The sequence below is a fragment of the Orcinus orca genome, chromosome 2, assembly GCF_937001465.1.
Source record: "Orcinus orca chromosome 2, mOrcOrc1.1, whole genome shotgun sequence".
NCBI lineage: Eukaryota > Metazoa > Chordata > Mammalia > Artiodactyla > Delphinidae > Orcinus > Orcinus orca.
In genome coordinates, this window is record NC_064560.1 from 83,354,283 (window position 1) to 83,372,678 (window position 18,396).

Sequence of the window (18,396 nt, forward strand, 5' to 3'; positions counted from 1 at the left end):
CCAGGAGAGAATTGTAAGGTATATTACAGAAAATAAATAAATAAATAAACTCATACACCCAAACAATTACAGTGTCTTTTATATTTACATTATCAATAACCTGGAAAACTATACCCGAGTAGATTCTACGGGTATTATATGAGAAAAGATAGAATAAAATGATGAGTCAGGTTAAATTTAAACACAGGTATCCTTCGTCTTTTAATGTGCTAAACTGAGCCTTTCTAACAGCTTGCCTGATATGGTTGACTGAAACTAAGATTCAGTAGTGGCCTACATTCAATGAAGCTGAGGTGCCAGAACTTCACTCACATAATGGGGAGAAAGAAAGGTAAAGAGTCTTGTACAAAAAGGTCAAGCCACAGTGTCACATATGAAAGAGTCAAGGTGATGGGAATATTAGAGTGAATGTGTTATGTGTAACCTGCTCACCCTCCTCCTGACTATGCTTCCTGGAAGGGCACAGAGGGCACTAACGCACTGAGAAAACATTAGTGAGAGAAACATGGGCATCCTTGAAAGCCCTGCAATGCCCTCAGGGGTCTGTGGGGGTACCAGCTTGATGACAGGGTCCCTAGGGATGAAATAGATGGGTAACCTACTAAAGTATTCCTTGATAGACACAACTGGGAAAACTACAGTTCTAGCACACAGAAACCCAACTTGAGTAGCCACAAAAGGAAGTCACAGCCTCTCATTTAGTTCCCAGTTACGGCACACACCCAGGGCCCAGTGATTGAAGGAGAAACTGGGCTCTCTTGAGGAAGGACACTGCGACATTGTCACAACTGTATACCATAAATATTTCTCCAAGCCTTTCCCAAAAGGACCTGTGGCTATTCATAGAATGAGCATGCACTGAGGGAAGGGACATACCCAGACTTTGAAGGATTATTAGACACTGATCTGAATTTATGCTAATCCTTGGGGGCCCCCGGATAGATTGAGGGCTTTGGGTAATCAGATAATAAATTAAATTTATATCCAAGTCCATCACACAGAGGGCTCAGCGTGTTCTGTAGACCCATGCTGAGGTAATTTCACCGGGTCCTAAATGTATATTTAGATGAGACATACTTGGCAACTGGCAGATCTCCTGCACTAGCTCCCTGAAACTTGCAGAGAGGACCATTTTGGTAGGCAGAGCCAAGTAGCCCCTGGAACTGCCCTTCCCTAACAAAATGGTAAGCCAATAGCAATACCACAGACCTGTGGGAACTGCAGGGATCGGTGCCACCATCTAAGATTTGATAGATGCAGAAGTGATGACTCTTTTCTCACCTCTGTTTAATTCCTGTGTTTGACAGTGGCAAAACTAGACAGTGATTGGGATTATTCAAGTTTCTACTCAGGAGATTTCTAACCCTTGTTAATAGATAAATATAAATACATGATTGTTCACAAATATATTCTTAGTACCTAGAACAGTGTTGAATGTGTGATAGGTGCCTCAATAAATATTTGTCAAATGAAAAAAAAAAAAACAAGACAGTGTCTTCACTTGAAGCTTCTGATCCAGATATGGCATTTTTGCTGGGACAAATCAACATAATCCTGCCCACGTAGCATGCAGTTGTTGATCTGGCAAATCATTTTTCCCTCAAATCAATTAGCAAAGAAAATCAGAAGCAACAAATTTTCATATGTCAGGAAGAGTGACTGACCGTTACAGTTTTACTTCAGGGCCATGTCAGCTCTCAAATTCTGTCACAGTATAGTCCACAAGGACCTTGATCATCTGGACATCCCATAAAACATCACTCTGATCCACTACATTGATAATATCGTGTTGATTAGCTTGGTGAACAGGAAGTAGCAAATATTCTTAGTAAGACATAAGAATGCCAGAGACACAAAAATTCCATGAAGGGAATATTGCAATATCCCTGTATAGCAGTGGTTCTCAACCAGAGGCAATTTTGTCCCCTACTGAACATTTAGCAGGCAATATCTGGAGATGTTTTTGGTTGTCACAGCTGGAGGTAAGGGAGTTAGTGGCTATTGACATCTAGTGAGTAGAGGCCAAGTACACTGCTAAACAACTTGAAATGCACAGGACACCTCCCCACAACCAAGAATTATCAAGCCCAAAACGTCAAGATCAAGGTCAAGAATCTGTTTAAAATTCACTTTTAAAAATTCAGGTTAAAAAGTCTACAAATAACAAATGCTGGAGAGGGTGTGTAGAGAAGGGAACTCTCCTACACTGTTGGTGGGAGCGTAAGTTGGTGTAGCCATTATGGAAAACAGTAAGGAGGCTCCTCAAAAAAGCTAAAAATAGAGTTGCCGTATGATACAGCAATTCCACTCCTGGGCATACATCCAGACAAAACTATAATTCGAAATACATGCACCCCAATATTCATAGCAGCACTATTTACAGTAGCCAAGACATGGAAGCAACCTAAGTGTCCATCAACAGATGAATGGATAAAGAAGATGTGATGTATGTATATACAATGGAATATTATTCAGCCATAAAAAAGAATGAAATATTGCCATTTGCAGCAACATGGATGGACCTAGATATTATCATGCTAAGTGAAGTAAGTCAGGCAGAGAAAGACAAATATCATATGATATCACTTATATGTGGAATATAAAAAATAATACAAATGAATTTATTTACAAAACAGAAATACACCCACAGACATAGAAAATGAAACATGGTTACCAAAGGGGAAAGGGAGGGGTGCAGGATAAATTAGGAGCTTGAGATTAGCAGATACAAACTACCATATACAGATACAAACTACTTTGTAGATATACCATAAACAACAAGGATTTACTGTATAGCACAGGAAACTATATACAATATCTTGTAATAACCTATAATGCAAAAGAACCCGAAAAATGTATATATATACGCAACTGAATCACTTTGTTGTATACCTGAAACTAACACAATATTGTAAATCAACTATACTTCAATTAATTAATTAATTAATTTTTGAAAAGAGAGAAAACTCTTAATAATCAGGGAGATGACCCATCCTGTGGATGTTGGACAGCTTCATTATTCAGCCACTGAGTCCTTGTTCACTGGGCTTGTGTACTAGTTGCCATGGCAGCAGGCATAAGGGCTCAACAACATGGACTTCCCTCTCCAAGGCAGAAAGCTCAGACTGCCAAGAGCAGAAGCCAATATTGAACCCTTGCTATCGCACCATTCCTCAGGGCACTGGGGGCATGCCGATTATATTGGACCTCTTCCATTATAATGGGGCAGAAATTTGTTCTCACTGAAATAGATACTTCTTTCTTCTTTCCCTATCCAAAATGGTTCTGCCAGCAACACCATTTGTGGACTTATGTAATGTCCTGATTCCATGACTCATTATCATGATGTCCTATACAAGATTGCTTCTCACAAAGGATCTCATCTGAAAACAAGAGAAATTGTCTCAGACTCTTGTATTTCACTAATATTATCACATACCCCATCATCTGAGAACATCTAATCTGTTAGATTGATGGAATAACCTACTGAAGTCATAATTACAGCACTACTTGTGGAACACACCCTGTGAGGTCCAGTGCTATCTTAACAGGATGGCGTTTATGTTTTGAGCCAGTGACCAACAGATGGTGCTGTTTCTCTTACAGCCAAAAATACCCAGGTACTAGAAGCTATTACACCTAATAACCCTCTGACAAAATTTAGTTTCCCTTCTCCCCAGCCATAGATTCCTCTGGTTTAGAGGTCTTTGTTCCTGTCTTAGTTTGGGTTCTTGCCCTAAGACAAGGTCTTGGGTGCATGCAGTTTACCTGGAAGATAATTCCAATAAGCACAAGTAGTGAAGGGAGGAAAGTGAGACAGAGAAAGGAGAAAAGCCAGTAAGGTGTGTGATGATGAGCAGGTGATTGCTGTGGGCAACTGAAGCTCAATCTCACCAAAATCCCTCTGAAAAACAGTATGGAACAAGCTTCAGAATTGTCCTTTTGGAGGACAGGAAGGCAAGGCATATACCCACCAACTCCAATTAAAGAACATTAACTCCCTTGCATTTCTGGGCTGTTTTCCTTTGGCAGAGTGTGAGAAAAAACTCACAGGAAGAGACTAGAGAAGGGGGGAAGCTGTCATTGTGCAGGGAGCCTCTATTGCAGCTGCAGGTGACTCAGGTGGACCAAGGGGATATGGACAGAGGCATCCACCTCATCTGCTACAGCCCCAAGGGAGGCGTGCTTTCATGAGGGGACACAATAATGGTCCAATTGAGTGAGAAATTGAAACTGATACCTGACCATTTTGGGGTCCTCATGCCACTAAACCAATAGCCAGAGGAGAGGTTACAATACTGGTTGGAGTGGTCAGTCCCAACTAACGAGGGCGATTTAAGTTGCTGCCACACAATGAGGGCAGAGAGGATTCTGGTACCCAGAAGGAATCATTGGGGAATCCCTTGTTTTTCCATCTCTAGTAGAAACGATTAAGGGAAGAACCCAATAAAGGCAAGACCACTGAGGATCTGGATCCTTCAGGAATGAAGGTTTGGCTCACTACCCAGGCAAAGAGCCACCACCAGCCAAATCATTGACTAAGGACAAGGGAAGCATGGAATAAATAGTGACAGAAGGAAGTAATAAATATCAACTCTGCCCTATGACCAGTTATAGAGATGATTAACAGCTATGCATATTTTTGTTATGTATATATTAATATTTACCGATTATTTCTTTTTTCCCTTTCCTAGGCTATTTTGTACAAAGGTCAGTGATATTTAACTTTGCCAATTGGTTCATATGTCACCAGACCATGAGAAGCCATGGTTTACTGGGGAAGACTGTGAATTCCCTAGAGATCTTGGACTTAAAAAGAGCAATGATGACTTGCCTCACCCATACTGAAGAGATGATGAGGGCATCTTCATTTTTGTGAACCATAGTTGCATCCTGCTAGAAAGAAGCATGAAGTTGTAACATAGGTGGTAAATATTATGAATAGCAAAAGGCGTGGACTGTGACACTTTGTTTGCCTGTTTGCTCTTGGTCTGTTCCCTGATCTTCCCCTGCTCCACTCTAACTCTCAGAGAACTACATTTCCTAGCATCCCTCGACAAAGGGCTTCCAGATAGATTAGGCCAATGGGAGGCCCTGGCAGAACACTGGAGAGTGGAAGGAAGGGAGAATCAGGGTATTTCCCTCTCTTACTCCTCCCTCCTCAGGCAACATCTCCAATAGTGGCTACGTTTTCTCCATATCTCCAGCTCTCACCAAACAGTCCCTTCATTCATGGTCCAAAATCCTTGCCATGGTCTAACTCTTGGGTGGTGCCAATTTCAGACAACACCACCTCCTTCTATTCTCCTTCCATCATTAGAAGTGGTAGCAGCTGTGTAATGTTGCCAATCTGTCGTTTGTCTCACTATCTATTGTTGAATTTCTCAGCTCTTCCATCAACTGGTATAATTTCCAAAATTAAAAATCCCTCTTCTTTTAAAACGTAGGGTAGATTATGTTTTCTTGACTGTATCCTAACTGATACATAACCTGAGGTTAATCCCATACTCAGTCTGGTTCTATGGGGTGTTTATAACACACTGGTGGCAGCCTTGGCACACTGACAAGGATTTGAGGCAGTTGTCATCAACTTGGTAGTGGATATAAGCAGAATGAGGTGTAGGCTATAGCTGCTGAAACATGGGTTTGATGTGAAGAGTATACAGTCCAACCCACCCTGGGCCCTTTTAATTTTACAGCCCTCAAGATCTGCACTATCCAATACAGTAGCCACTAGCCACATGTGGCCATAGAGCAATTGATATGTGGTTAGTCTGAATGAGATTTGCAGTAATCGTAAATTGTATACTGGATTTTTAAAGTATTTTAAGAAAGGAGGTAATATATTGCATTAATAATTTTTATACTAACTGCATGTTGAAATGATAGTATTTGGGGGCATGTTGGTTTAAAAATTCATTAAAGTTAATTTCACCTGTTTCTTTTTACTCATTTTTAATGTGGTTATTAGAAAATTTTACACATATGCATCACATTATATTTCTGTTGGACACACTGTTCAAGACACCTAATGGGTTCTTTAAAAGGATAATAAGGGTTGGTGATAAAAGGAACTGCGGTCAGGTGAATAACAGCTCCCAAAGTTATCCAGGTCTCTGGGTCTGTGAATGTTACCTTATATGATAACAGAATTTGCAGATGTGATTAAGTTAAGGATCTTAAGATTTAGAGATTATCCTAGATTATGCAAGTAGGCCTTAACTGTAAATCACAAGTAAGAGGAGAGTGTGATTTGACCTAGCTATGTGAGGACTGGAGCAAGATACTGTACTGCTGGCTTCAAACGTGGAGGAAGAGCCCAACAGCCAAAGAAGGCAACTCTAGAAGGTGGAAAAGGCAAGTAATCTGATTCTCCCCTAGAGCTTCCAGGAAGAGTGTAACCCTGCCAACGCCTTGATTTTGGCCCAGTGAAACTGATGTTGGATTTCTGATGTCCAGAACTGTAAGAGATTAATTTTAAATTAAATTTGTTGCTTTAAGCTGCTAAGTTTATCATAATTTATTACAGCAGCCATAGGAAACTAGTAAAAGAACCAACATTTCTTTTTTTAAAAAATAAATTTATTTATTTATTTTTGGCTGCGTTGGTTCTTCCTTGCTGCGCGCAGGCTTTCTCTCCTTGCAGCAAGCGGGCTTCTCATTGCCGTGGCTTCTCTTGTTGTGGAGCACTGGCTCTAGGCACGCAGGCTTTAGTAGTTGTGGCACGTGGGCTCAGTAGTTGTGGCGCACAGGCTTAGTCTCCGCAGCATGTGGGATCTTCCCAGACCAGGGCTGGAACCCATGTCCCCTACACTGGCAGGCAGATTCTTAGCCACTGCGCCACCAGGGAAGCCCTTTCTTTATTTTTTAATTTTATATTCTTTTTTTGAATTAGCATTATCATTATGATAATTATATCATGTTATCATATAGTCTTGCTTTTTTTATTAGAGTTGCTTTTTATAGATTTCTTTTTTTTTTTTGGCTGTGTCGGGTCTTAGTTGCGGCACATGGGATCTTCGTTGGTGTGGATGGGCTTCTCTCTAGTTGTGGCGTTCAGGTTTTCTCTTCTCTAGTTGTGGTGTGCAGGCTCCAGAGTGTGTGGGCTCTGTAGTTTGTGGCTCACGGACTCTCTCGTTGAGGCGCGAGCTCAGTAGTTGCGGCATGCGGGCTTAGTTGCCCCGTGGTATGTGGGATCTTAATTCCCCAACCAGGGATCTAACCTGTGTCCCCTGCATTGGAAGGCAGATTCTTTACCACTGGACCACCAGGGAAGTCCCAAGAACCAATATTTCTTTGTGTACTTTTAGGTACCTGCACTTAACATGTGTTATCTAATTTAATCCTCATGACCATCCTATGAGATAGGTATTTTAAAGATGAGGAAACCAAGATATAGAGAGACTAAGGAACTTGCTCCAGGTATTACATTTAGTAAGAGGCACGATCTGGATTCAAATCTAAAGCCATGTGAAAATAAAGTTCATGCTCTTTCCATGATGTTGCACACATCTCCTCATCTCTCTGGGCCTTGTTTTCTCCACTTTTCTTCCACCACATTGACCCCAGAAGTCACAGGCGTACCTAGAAAATGAGTTAGCATGTTACTGCCACCTCCAGAGGGAGGAACATCCAAGTTGGTCACGTGAATGCCATTTTCTCAGGCAGAAAACTGCTCAGAGGGTAAGTGATTCTGAAGCAGTCAACCAAGGCATACTTCATTCCATTCCCTGGGAGTACTAAATTTAACCCTCTAAATTTAATCTCATGGTGAAGAGGTGCCACCACCTCCATCCAAGGGGAGTATCTTGGTGTCAGGGTGGAGTTGAGGATTACATACCTGTGTCTAGCTTCAGCAACCTCATGAATGGGGATGCCAGTGTGGTACATACTGGGAATTAACTCAGTCTCCATAGGATGCATTACAGAGACTGGGTAGCTGAAAAGTACATATTCCTGACTCCTTTGCAACAGGGTTTCTGAATGTGAATTGATTTCTGATAATGGGATGACCTCATGAAATATAAGGCAGAAGTGAGATAAAGTCTAAAGCCATCTTTTTACCCCTTACACTGTCAAGAAAACTTGGGAAAATGTGAATTTTTTTCTGTAGTGGGATTCTAGTAGCCATTTTCCATCTTTCTGAGTGCTGAGAGACGGTGCAATCATCCATGGTGGCAATAGCAGCAGCTTCTTGATTACAGTTTCCTGACCCCTGGATCAAAACTATGGGGGGGTATGTCTTGAATAATTCAAATGATGACCTTGGAGTGTTGGTGATGGTCCATTCTGTATTTTTCTGGGAATAATTTCTAGTAGTCCAGCCTAGATCTTTCTCTCCTAAACCTTATATGCATCAATTTCCTGCAATAAATCTCTTCCTGTAAAAAATACCTAGAGTGGTTTCTACTTTGCATTGAACCTTGACAGATACAGCTGTCAACTGAAAGAGGGAAAATGACAAATACAACTTAGAACATATTTCATCTTAATTGCCGCTAAAGTGTGCAGATCTAGTTGTTCAACAAATATTCATGAGTATCTACTATGTGTCAGAAACAGTTCTAGTCAGTGAAGAAAGACCAGTGAAAAAGAGACATACCTGCCTTTTAAGTGGCTTGATTCAGGTTGGAGAGGCCAACACAATCAGGGATAGAGTGTTAGAAATACACTGGTAGGTAAAGTACCCTGTATTATCAGGGTACATAAGAGAGTTGCCTAACCCAAAGTTGGGGTCCAGGAACATATGCTGGAGGAAGTGATTTCTGAGATTGCAAATTAATTAGAGCTCACAGAAGCTAACACTGACTCACTTAAGCAGTAAAGAAATTTGTTTAAGTGATATAGGAATTTGAGTATGAAGTATGGATTAGATAATAGTTTTATATCAATGTTACATTTTCTGATTTAGATAATTGTATGGTGCTATGTAAGAGAATATCCATGTTCTTACAAAATATACACTGAAGTATTTACGAATACAGAACTATGATATTTGCAACTTACTCTCAAATGACTCAGAAAAAAAGTGTGTGTGTGTATGTGTGTGTGTGTTGCAAGAATAGTTAAGGAACTCCCATATTCCCTTTATTTAAATTTATCAGTTGTTTACACTTTGCCTCACTTGCTTTACCATTCTCCCCCCCCCCCCCCAGTTCCTCTCATCCCCTCTCTCCCTCTCTGTATCCCTCTCTTCCTTTCTCAAGGGTATATGATTCCTTAACTATTCTTGCAATGTTGTGTTGCTAAGTATGAAATTATATAAAAATTAAACTTTGTATACCAAAAAAGTGATGTCGAATTGCCAGGAGGGCTAGAAATATCTCAGGCTCAGTGCTACCCAGCCACGAACAATACCCAAAATTCACACCCCAGAATTTGTCAGTGAGAGCACCACTACTGCTCAAAGAACTTGATATTTCTATAATGTTGTAGCTGTCGAAGAGTCCCTCGCAGTCTTCCTGTGGCTTACTTCTGATATAGTTTTGGGAGATTGTATCCAGTTAGTGGTGGATCCTAGATAATGTACCCACACACTAACTTTAAGGAAGGTGAGAAAGTGAGTATATGCCATTTTCAGCTTCTAGAGTGAGAGACAGACTTTAAGGTGGGAAATTCTGCAATCATCCAAAGGAAAGCAAACACTCGATTGAAAAAAAGTGACAACATTCACTAGAGTGCACTTCTTTGCTACCCATGCCAAATATTAACATAAACCCTTCTTCCCATACTTAATCCTCCAGAAGAAAAAAATACTGCCAGTTAACATAATGCAGCTGTTCCTTATAAAATCAAAACGTGCTCACTTTCTCCCTAAAGGGATAACTTGGAATCTTACTGGTGGCTGCATCCAGCTTATATAGAATCTCTGTATGATGTTCAGTCCTCTTCTGGTTCCATCATGATCATGTCTCAGAACTCTGTAACCCATGAACAATATTATAAAGCTAACCACTGTCAGCATGCCCTGGAAGAAACGGATAGAAAAGAAAAGAAAAATTAGTTTAAATATATGCATGGCAGAACAATGAGGCAGATCCTATCATCTTTATTTCTGCAAGAACTCACAAACCTATTTCAAGGGCAGGAATAGAGACGCAGATGTAGAGAATGGATGTGTGGACACGGGGGTGGGGGGATGAATTGGGAGATTAGGTTTGGCATAAATACACTACCCTGTAAAATACATAGCTAGTGGGAACCTGCTGTATAGCACAGGGAGCTCAGCTCAGTGCTCTATGATGACCTAGATGAGCAGAATGGTGGGCTGAGGGGTGGCGGTGATGGGCGGGAGGTCCAAGAGGGAGGCGATATATGTATACATATAGCTGATTCACTTTGTTGTACAGCAGAAATGAACACAACATTGTAAAACAATTATACTCCAATAAAAATAAAATAAAATAAAAATTTAAAAAAAGAAGTCACAGTGCTGTAATTGATATTTCTAACTTCCATCCCCTACCACACATTTTATGTTCTCCTGCCCAGAGCCACCAGCTGCAACTGGTCAGGCTTCATTACTTGGGTTGAAGAACCCGAACCCTCATTCCCAAGGGATCTGAGCCCTTGATGGTCTTATAAGACTGTTGGAGTCCTCCATTAACTTTACCAGCAGACATGGCAGTATTAACAGTCAACCCCAGGAGATCTGTGAGTCCCAGCCATTGTCCTTTAAGCCTCTGTGTTTATCGGTGACACTATCTCCTCTTGATAGTGAGGATCAGTCATCCCAGCTGGCACCTTTTTTGGCCTGTATTCCTGGTGACATGAAGAGCTTTAAGCATCCAGGTGGTAGTCTTAATTTCCAGTCAGTGGAACCATGGTGTGTCCCCTGGTAGAAGCATTCTTCTCATGCTTACCAACACCTCTACACCAGCGCTCTAGAATCATAGGGGTAGAAAACAAAACATTTCCCAGTTTGCATTACGTGTGAAAGGTACACTTTCCACTTCCATCTTGGAGACTATACTTTTGCAGTGGAAAAAAAATAGGACCATATCTTGGTTGCTGACTTAGAACATATAGCACATCTTGTAGAATAGCACAGTAACCTCGCAAAATCTCCCTACTAGCATTTTAACTGAGTTTTCAGTAGACCATCCTACCTCTCTATATTTCTCTATATTTCTATTTCCAGGTGATGGAATAAATGATAAGACCAGTGAATTCCATAGACATCAGTTCATTGCCTTAACTCTTTCACCATAAAGGAAGTTTTCTTAGTCAGAAGCAATGTTATATGGGATACCATGATGGTGTATAAGACATTTAAGGCTATGGATGGTGGTATGATCTGAGGCATGGTGGGCAGGGATGTTGAATGATGCCATCAGAGAGCAGTCATCCAAACACTCCCATATATCCTACTTCAATTCTAGGCATCCTACTTTCCAATCAATGCCCTAATTTTCACATAAGAGAAAGGCTATTATTTCAAAAAGTGCCTAAATTCAACAAATGGAATTTAAATTTGGTTTTCAACCATCTACAGGTATAGAAAGCCCATGGTTTTCAGTCCACACCTTCAGTCACGGTCACTGCCCAGCACAACTCACTGAAGGATCCCATAGGCTAGTGTTGGTTATATATTTGAACAACAGTTTTTACCATAAAAATGAGATTTGGTTAAAGAGAAATGTATATAGAACAAATGATGAACTTAATACTGGTTACTAGAAAGCAAAACAAAAAGAATAGAAAAAGTAAATTATTGGAAATAATAATTTCTCAGTTGAATCTCCAACAAAAAGAGGGTTCAAAATATCATAGTTAAGTTCCTGAATATAGATGATAACTATAATCACCTGCATCAACTAGCTACCAGTTTAATGCTTCTGATGCCTGAAGAGCACTTTGTTTTGTTTTCACCAAGTGATTGTTCAGCTTGTGTTTGGAAATCTAAGATGACACGAAATTCAACCCAACCTGAGGCTGCCCTAATAGCTACAAGTTCTCCCTTGTGTTAAATGAAATTTCTTCTCACTGAAATTTACACCATTGAAACTAATTTCACATCTTGAAGTTTTTCATGTCATTGTTAATGACATTTCTGCAAACACACCTGATCTTCCATACAGAAAGTGGGTCAAAGTCTATTAAAATCCATTAAAAGTACAAAGTATAGTTATGTATACCAAGATAATCTGCGATTCCATTTTAATGATTTTTATAATAGTTGAAGTTCCCCTATTAGGGTTATGTGGTCTTCTCAGCTATTAAAATTCATTGAGTGAATGATTTCCTTCTTATTTTGGAGAAGAAATTGGGTGCAGGTAGTTTCTTTGGGAGAAGTCTTTGGTAAGGTTCCCTAGAAACAACCTGAGGTGGATATTTGTTTGCATGTAACTTATTGAGAATGTACTCAGAACAGACAGGTAAGGGAGGGAAGGAAGCAGGATGGGAAAGGAACTATGCAAGGATGGAGTTTCAGGTGAAATCTATCTTCAGTCTCATCCTACAAGAAGCTATGGAGTATAAAGTGTACTGTAAAGCCCTTTTTACCTTGAAGCAAGGGAGTGGAATTTTTGTACCCCTACCCCATCTAGATATTAGTCATGGTCCAAGAAATGGGCAGTTGGTATAACTCCCAGGAATCTCCAGCCCCAGAGGCTTCAAACATACAAGGGAAATCTTCCAGAGAACGTTGCAGGTATGACCCTTTACCCCAAGTATATGGCAGCTGGCACTGAACACAAAAACTAAAGTAGTTAAAGGAATCTCAGAAGGTCTGGGTAGAGCATCAACAATGTCTGCAAAGGCCCACCTCTTGCACCATTCAGATCCATGTGTTTTTGACATTAGATTCACTCCATTCTATCACAGCTTCTCCAGGATTCTGGTCAGTTATAATTTCTGGCAAAACATAAGAGAGGAGGGTTTGTGAGATGAGCTCTAGCCCCTGTTGCTTCAGTTAGACCCTAGGCTATCATTGAGACTTATCATCTCTCACCTGTACTGCCCAATCTAGATTTCCCTCAACCTCAGGTAGTGTTTGTGCTGTTCTATATGGTTTGTCTAGTGGATGACCTAGATCCTCATTTCTGGGGATGCTGAGCTCCTGATTACCATGCCATTAATAGGTCATGGTTGCTGAATTTTTCCACTTACAGTTAAAACTGGCCATGGAATATCAAGAGACTCCTTAGTGGATCACCGAAGTGCCAAATGTTTCTGCCTGTTCCATTACGTAGCAGTAGCCCCACCTCCTCATGATATCAAAGTCACTTTTCCCCCACAAGGTGGTAGCTCCTTTTCACTGGCACAAAGACCCCAAAGTGGCAAGGTGGCAGTCAGAGTATTAAGTTAAGTAGGATTCTTTTTTCCCTGGTGGAAGAGTCCTTTTTCTGGAAACTAGGAACTACAGAACCACAGGACCTAAAAATTGTGGGGCTAGGAAGAACAAATTCTTCAAACGGTTTTCTGAGAGCGATGGTGAGTGGAGTCACTCCAACTTCCACTCTTTGATTCTCAGACCCATGTATTGTACTGACTGGGGACACAGTACCACACAATGATTGCTGGTTTAAGGTAAAGAAGGATAGAGACCCATCCTCACAAAATGTCATCATAGTCAGATGTTCATTTCTTACCAAGGCACAATAGCATAATTGTAGATGCTTTTCAAGGTTAAAATAGAGTTTAACTCTATGCTTCAATAAAATTCTCTGCTACAGATGTCATGACTCTGCTCTAGAATCCAAGCGGTCTTCACCATGACTCTCCTACTAGAACTGCTAGGCTAAATATGTAATTCTAAATAAATATTGACTTATGAAATAATAACAATACCTTATAGAGTTTAACATATAGAAAGAATTATAATACATGACAACAATAGCAGTACGGTATGTGGTGAGTAGTAAATTGTAATTAAAGGGTTCTAAAATCCTTGCATTGTTCAAGAATTGGGAAAAGTCCTAATTTATATTAGAGAAATTTCCATTAAGTCAAGGATGCATATTATAATCTCTTTTATAACACTAAAAGACAGTAAAAGAATGTACAACTAGCAAGTTAATAGACAAAAACAAATAGAATAATAAAAAGAAAATTTTAAATTTTATTTTAAAAAGGCAAGAAAAGAGAGAAAAAGGAACATAGAATGTATTGGACAGGTAGAAAACAAATAGTAAGATAGTTGGTTTAAACCCAAATCTCTCAGTCACTCTATCAAATATAAATAGAATAAATACTCCTATTAAAAGAGCAAAGATTTTAAGACTTAATGTAAAACTTCAACTATAGGCTGATTTCAAGAAATACATCTTAAGTATAAAAATACAATGAGGCTGAAAGTGAATGAATAGAATAGAAAAATGTATACTTGCAACCAGTAATCAAAAGAACCCTGATGTTGTTATACTAACAACCTTATGATGAAAGGCTTATGATGAAAGGCTTTATTAAAGGTAAAGATAACATTTCATAATGTTAAAGTATCAGTCCACCAGGAAAATATAAATTTGTATGTTCTTAATGACATAGCCTCAAAATATGCATAACAAAAATTGAGAAAACCAAAAGTAGAGAAATATACAACCATAGTAGGAGATTATGAAACATATCTCTCAGTAACTGATAAAACAAGTGGACAAAATATCAGTATAGATATAAAAGATTCACACCACACAATGAGCAGATGTTACCTAATTGACATATATAGAAAACTGCAATCAATGACTTCAGGATACAGATTTTTTTTCCCCAGTGCACATGGGTGGGAACTCTTCAGAAGTTCCTGAGCAACAGGAATCTGAGATCCAGCCTCTCTAATAGAATAAATAACAGATACAGTCATGTCCGTCTTTCCTCCCTGCAGATTTGTGTTCTAATTCCACTCTCCTATTGAGTGCCAGGTGGGAGTTTGTTTAGCCAGGGCATGTGAGACACATCTCATTTGGGTATTATGACTAAAAAGTGAGCGTAGGGCTTCCCTGGTGGCGCAGTGGTTGAGAGTCCACCTGCCGATGCAGGGGACGCGGGTTCATGCCCCAGTCCGGGAAGATCCCACATGCCGCGGAGTGGCTGGGCTCGTGAGCCATGGCCGCTGAGCCTGCGCGTCCGGAGCCTGTGCTCCGCAACGGGAGAGGCCACAACAGTGAGAGACCCGCGTACCGCAAAAAAAAAAAAAAAAAGTGAGCGTAGAGACCAGGAGTCATACTTTGGAGGAGACTCAAAGGTCTAGCTTGTTACTCTCAATTCCAAAATAGATTACATGTTCCCAGAGGTGAGATGGATCTGGTAAAGCACACTTGTGGTGGGAGATGGAGACACACAACCAGGGAGATAGAAGACAAGGAAAAGCAAATCAGGCAAAAGTGAATTGACACAAAGAAACTCCTGAGATGGAATGTGAATACTTGCTGAGGAGTTTTAAGGGCTCCCCAGACCTTGTAGGTCATTCTGGGCTATGCTCCTCTGCTTTCTTGAGCTATTTCAGTGTTAGTAGTAGCTTCCTTTTTAATCCTATTTTTTGCATAAGGCATATCTGCCTTTAAAAGTGTACATAATGCATACAGAAAAACTGTGAAGTTCAACACCAATGTTTATAGCAGTCATTTATAAGAATGGGATTTATGATCATTTCTTTTCTTTTTGCTTATTTGCTTATATACTCATTTTGCTAAAGTAAATAAGTAAGCATGCATTACTCGTGTAACTCCTTTGTTTCTGCACTTACATTGTAGGACAAATCTTTTTTTTTTTTTTTAACAGCGACCAACCTCAAAAGCCCACAGACCTGAGGTTGATCCTGAATCAAAAAACTCAAAGCACCAAGTTCCTGAACACTGTCTTGTGATGGAGCTGGAATCGTAGGAACGTTTTCTCTTTGTCAGTTGGATCTAACAACATGTAAGCCTTGAAGGCCTGGTGTGACTATAAAGCAATCCTGCGTCTAGTTCCCACAAACACTCCAAAACTTATAGGTTCAGGAAGTGGTGTCTTTCAAAGAAGTCACTCTCCTCGTATCAGTTTCGGATTTCCTCTCACAAAATTGTCTTCAGAGCTAGTTTAGTAATGCCAAAAGAAAATCAATTTCATTATAATTTGTAAGAAATTCTTTATTAGTACACAATGTTACTCCAGTTTTTACTCCTTCTTTCACTACCTTCTTTAACTAAATTTCATCCCTTCCTTCTTTGTATACTTTGTTTTTACTGCTAATGTGTTTGACTAAGACTTCAAGGACCTATTGTTGAGAGCCTGGGGAAAAGAGTGTGGGAAAGGGTTCTGAAGCTTAATAAAGCCTGGGACTCGGGGAGGGGGGCTGGGAGGGGGCTGGACAGTCTGCATGTGAGGCCCAAAGGTAAGGTGATGTTATAATTTATCACCCCATTCTGGGATACTTTCAAGTGTGAATGGGGACATGATTAATAATTATTCCAGGTCAACCAAGATGTATGGTCACCCAATGGGTATAGGGAGCAAGTCAGGGAAGGCACTCTGACTATTATCTGTCCACTTGGGCTGCCTTTAGGGCCAGAGATGGGTGTAACTGCCTTAGGGCCATAAATGTGAATTGCCGGTTGTAGAGGATGGCTTCTATTTGAGGATGGAGCTATCATTACATTTGATTATTTGATCACTGGGACAGATCCATGTTTAATTTAATTAAGGAAATCTCATTCAGTAAGAAACAGTTAAACTGAATTTGTTGGAATTATTTCTAATAGGTTATTACAATTTTATGACTACCTACACACTTTTTTTGTTGTTTGTTTTTGCGGTACGCGGGCCTCTCACTGTTGTGGCCTCTCCCGTTGCGGAGCACAGGCTCCGGACGCGCAGGCTCAGGGGCCATGGCTCATGGGCCTAGCCGCTCCGCGGCATGTGGGATCTTCCCGGACCAGGGCACAAACCCGCATCCCCTGCATCGGCAGGCGGACTCTCAAACACTGCACCACCAGGGAAGCCCCCTACACACTTTTGGATACTCCTTAGTATTGGATACTCCTTGGTATATTTTCTAGGTATTACGACACACCCACCCACCTACATATTTTCTGTCATTTTCTAAGACCCCACTATAACCCTGGAATTTTCATATCTCCTTCTCTTCTCAAAGACTAATAAAAGATTAAACAACCAACAAAATCCCTCTAATTATGTGATCATTCAGTCTAAGTTGTTCCTTCATTCACTGCCCTGTAGTCTATTCCTTTGTCTTGTGTTTTCCGACTTTGGAAAAGCTACAAATTCATTCAGTTTGTTGGCCTTTCCACATAAGTTGTGTATTGTGCCAAATCTAATTCATTCTCATGGAAATGGGCCTATAACACAGTGTCCATACCAATATATTCAGTAAGTATTGCTTTGTTTCTTAAGCCACTATCCATTGTAACGCACGTTTTAAAAAACTCAAAATCTACAAATTCCCTCTTTTAATAGTTTCAAAACTAACTCTGCTATCTGTAGTACATACTTTTAAAAGAATGCCAATAGAGCAGAATTCATTCATTCCACAAAAATTTATTGAGTTCCTCTTATTAGTAGGGGCACTGATGAAATACAGGTGAAAACACACAGTTCCTGACCTCAAGACTCTCAAATTCTTGTAGTAATATCAACAAATAGCTACAGTAGACTGTACTAAATGCTGTAGCAGAGGAACATACAAAGCACAATAATGGAACAAAGAGACTTGAGAGACCAACAATTTCGCTTGGTAGGGAGTTAGAAAAGGCCTCCTTTAGGAAACACTTGTGCTGGGTCTGGAAGGTGGAGTGGAAATTTTCTAGGGGGAAAGAAAGAAAAATTTAAAAATTTGAGCCCCTTCTATGAGCCAGACACCTTACATAGAGTATTTAATATACTACTCTCATAAGACTTATCAGACAGGTTTTTATTATTACATTTTTAATAGAATTTTTAAAAGATTAAGTCATCTGTTCAATGTTACAAAGTGGGTGAGCTATGGAGACTGATTCAAGTTCTGTGTGTCTGATTCCAAAATTGTCTATGCTCTTTCCATACTGCTTCCCAGCAGGGCAGAAGGGTATATGATTCGTAGGTTTTTGTTTTGTTTTGTTTCTATTTAATTTTTATTTTATTTATTTTTTATTGTTATTATTTTTTCTGGCTGTGTTGGGTCTTTGTTGCTGTGCGTGGGCTTTCTCTAGTTGCAGCGAGTGGGGGCTACTCTTTGTTGCAGTGCACGGGCTTCTCATTGTGGTGGCTTCTCGTTGCAGAGCATGGGCTCTAGGTATGCAGACTTCAGTAGTTGCAGCACTCGGGCTCAGTAGTTGCGGCACCTGGGTTCTAGGGCACGCGGGCTCAGTAGATGTGGTGCACGGGCTTAGTTGCTCCGTGGCATGTGGGATCTTCCTGGACCAGGGGTTGAACCCATGTCCCCCTCGTTGGCAGGCGGAGTCTTAATCACTGCACCACCAGGGA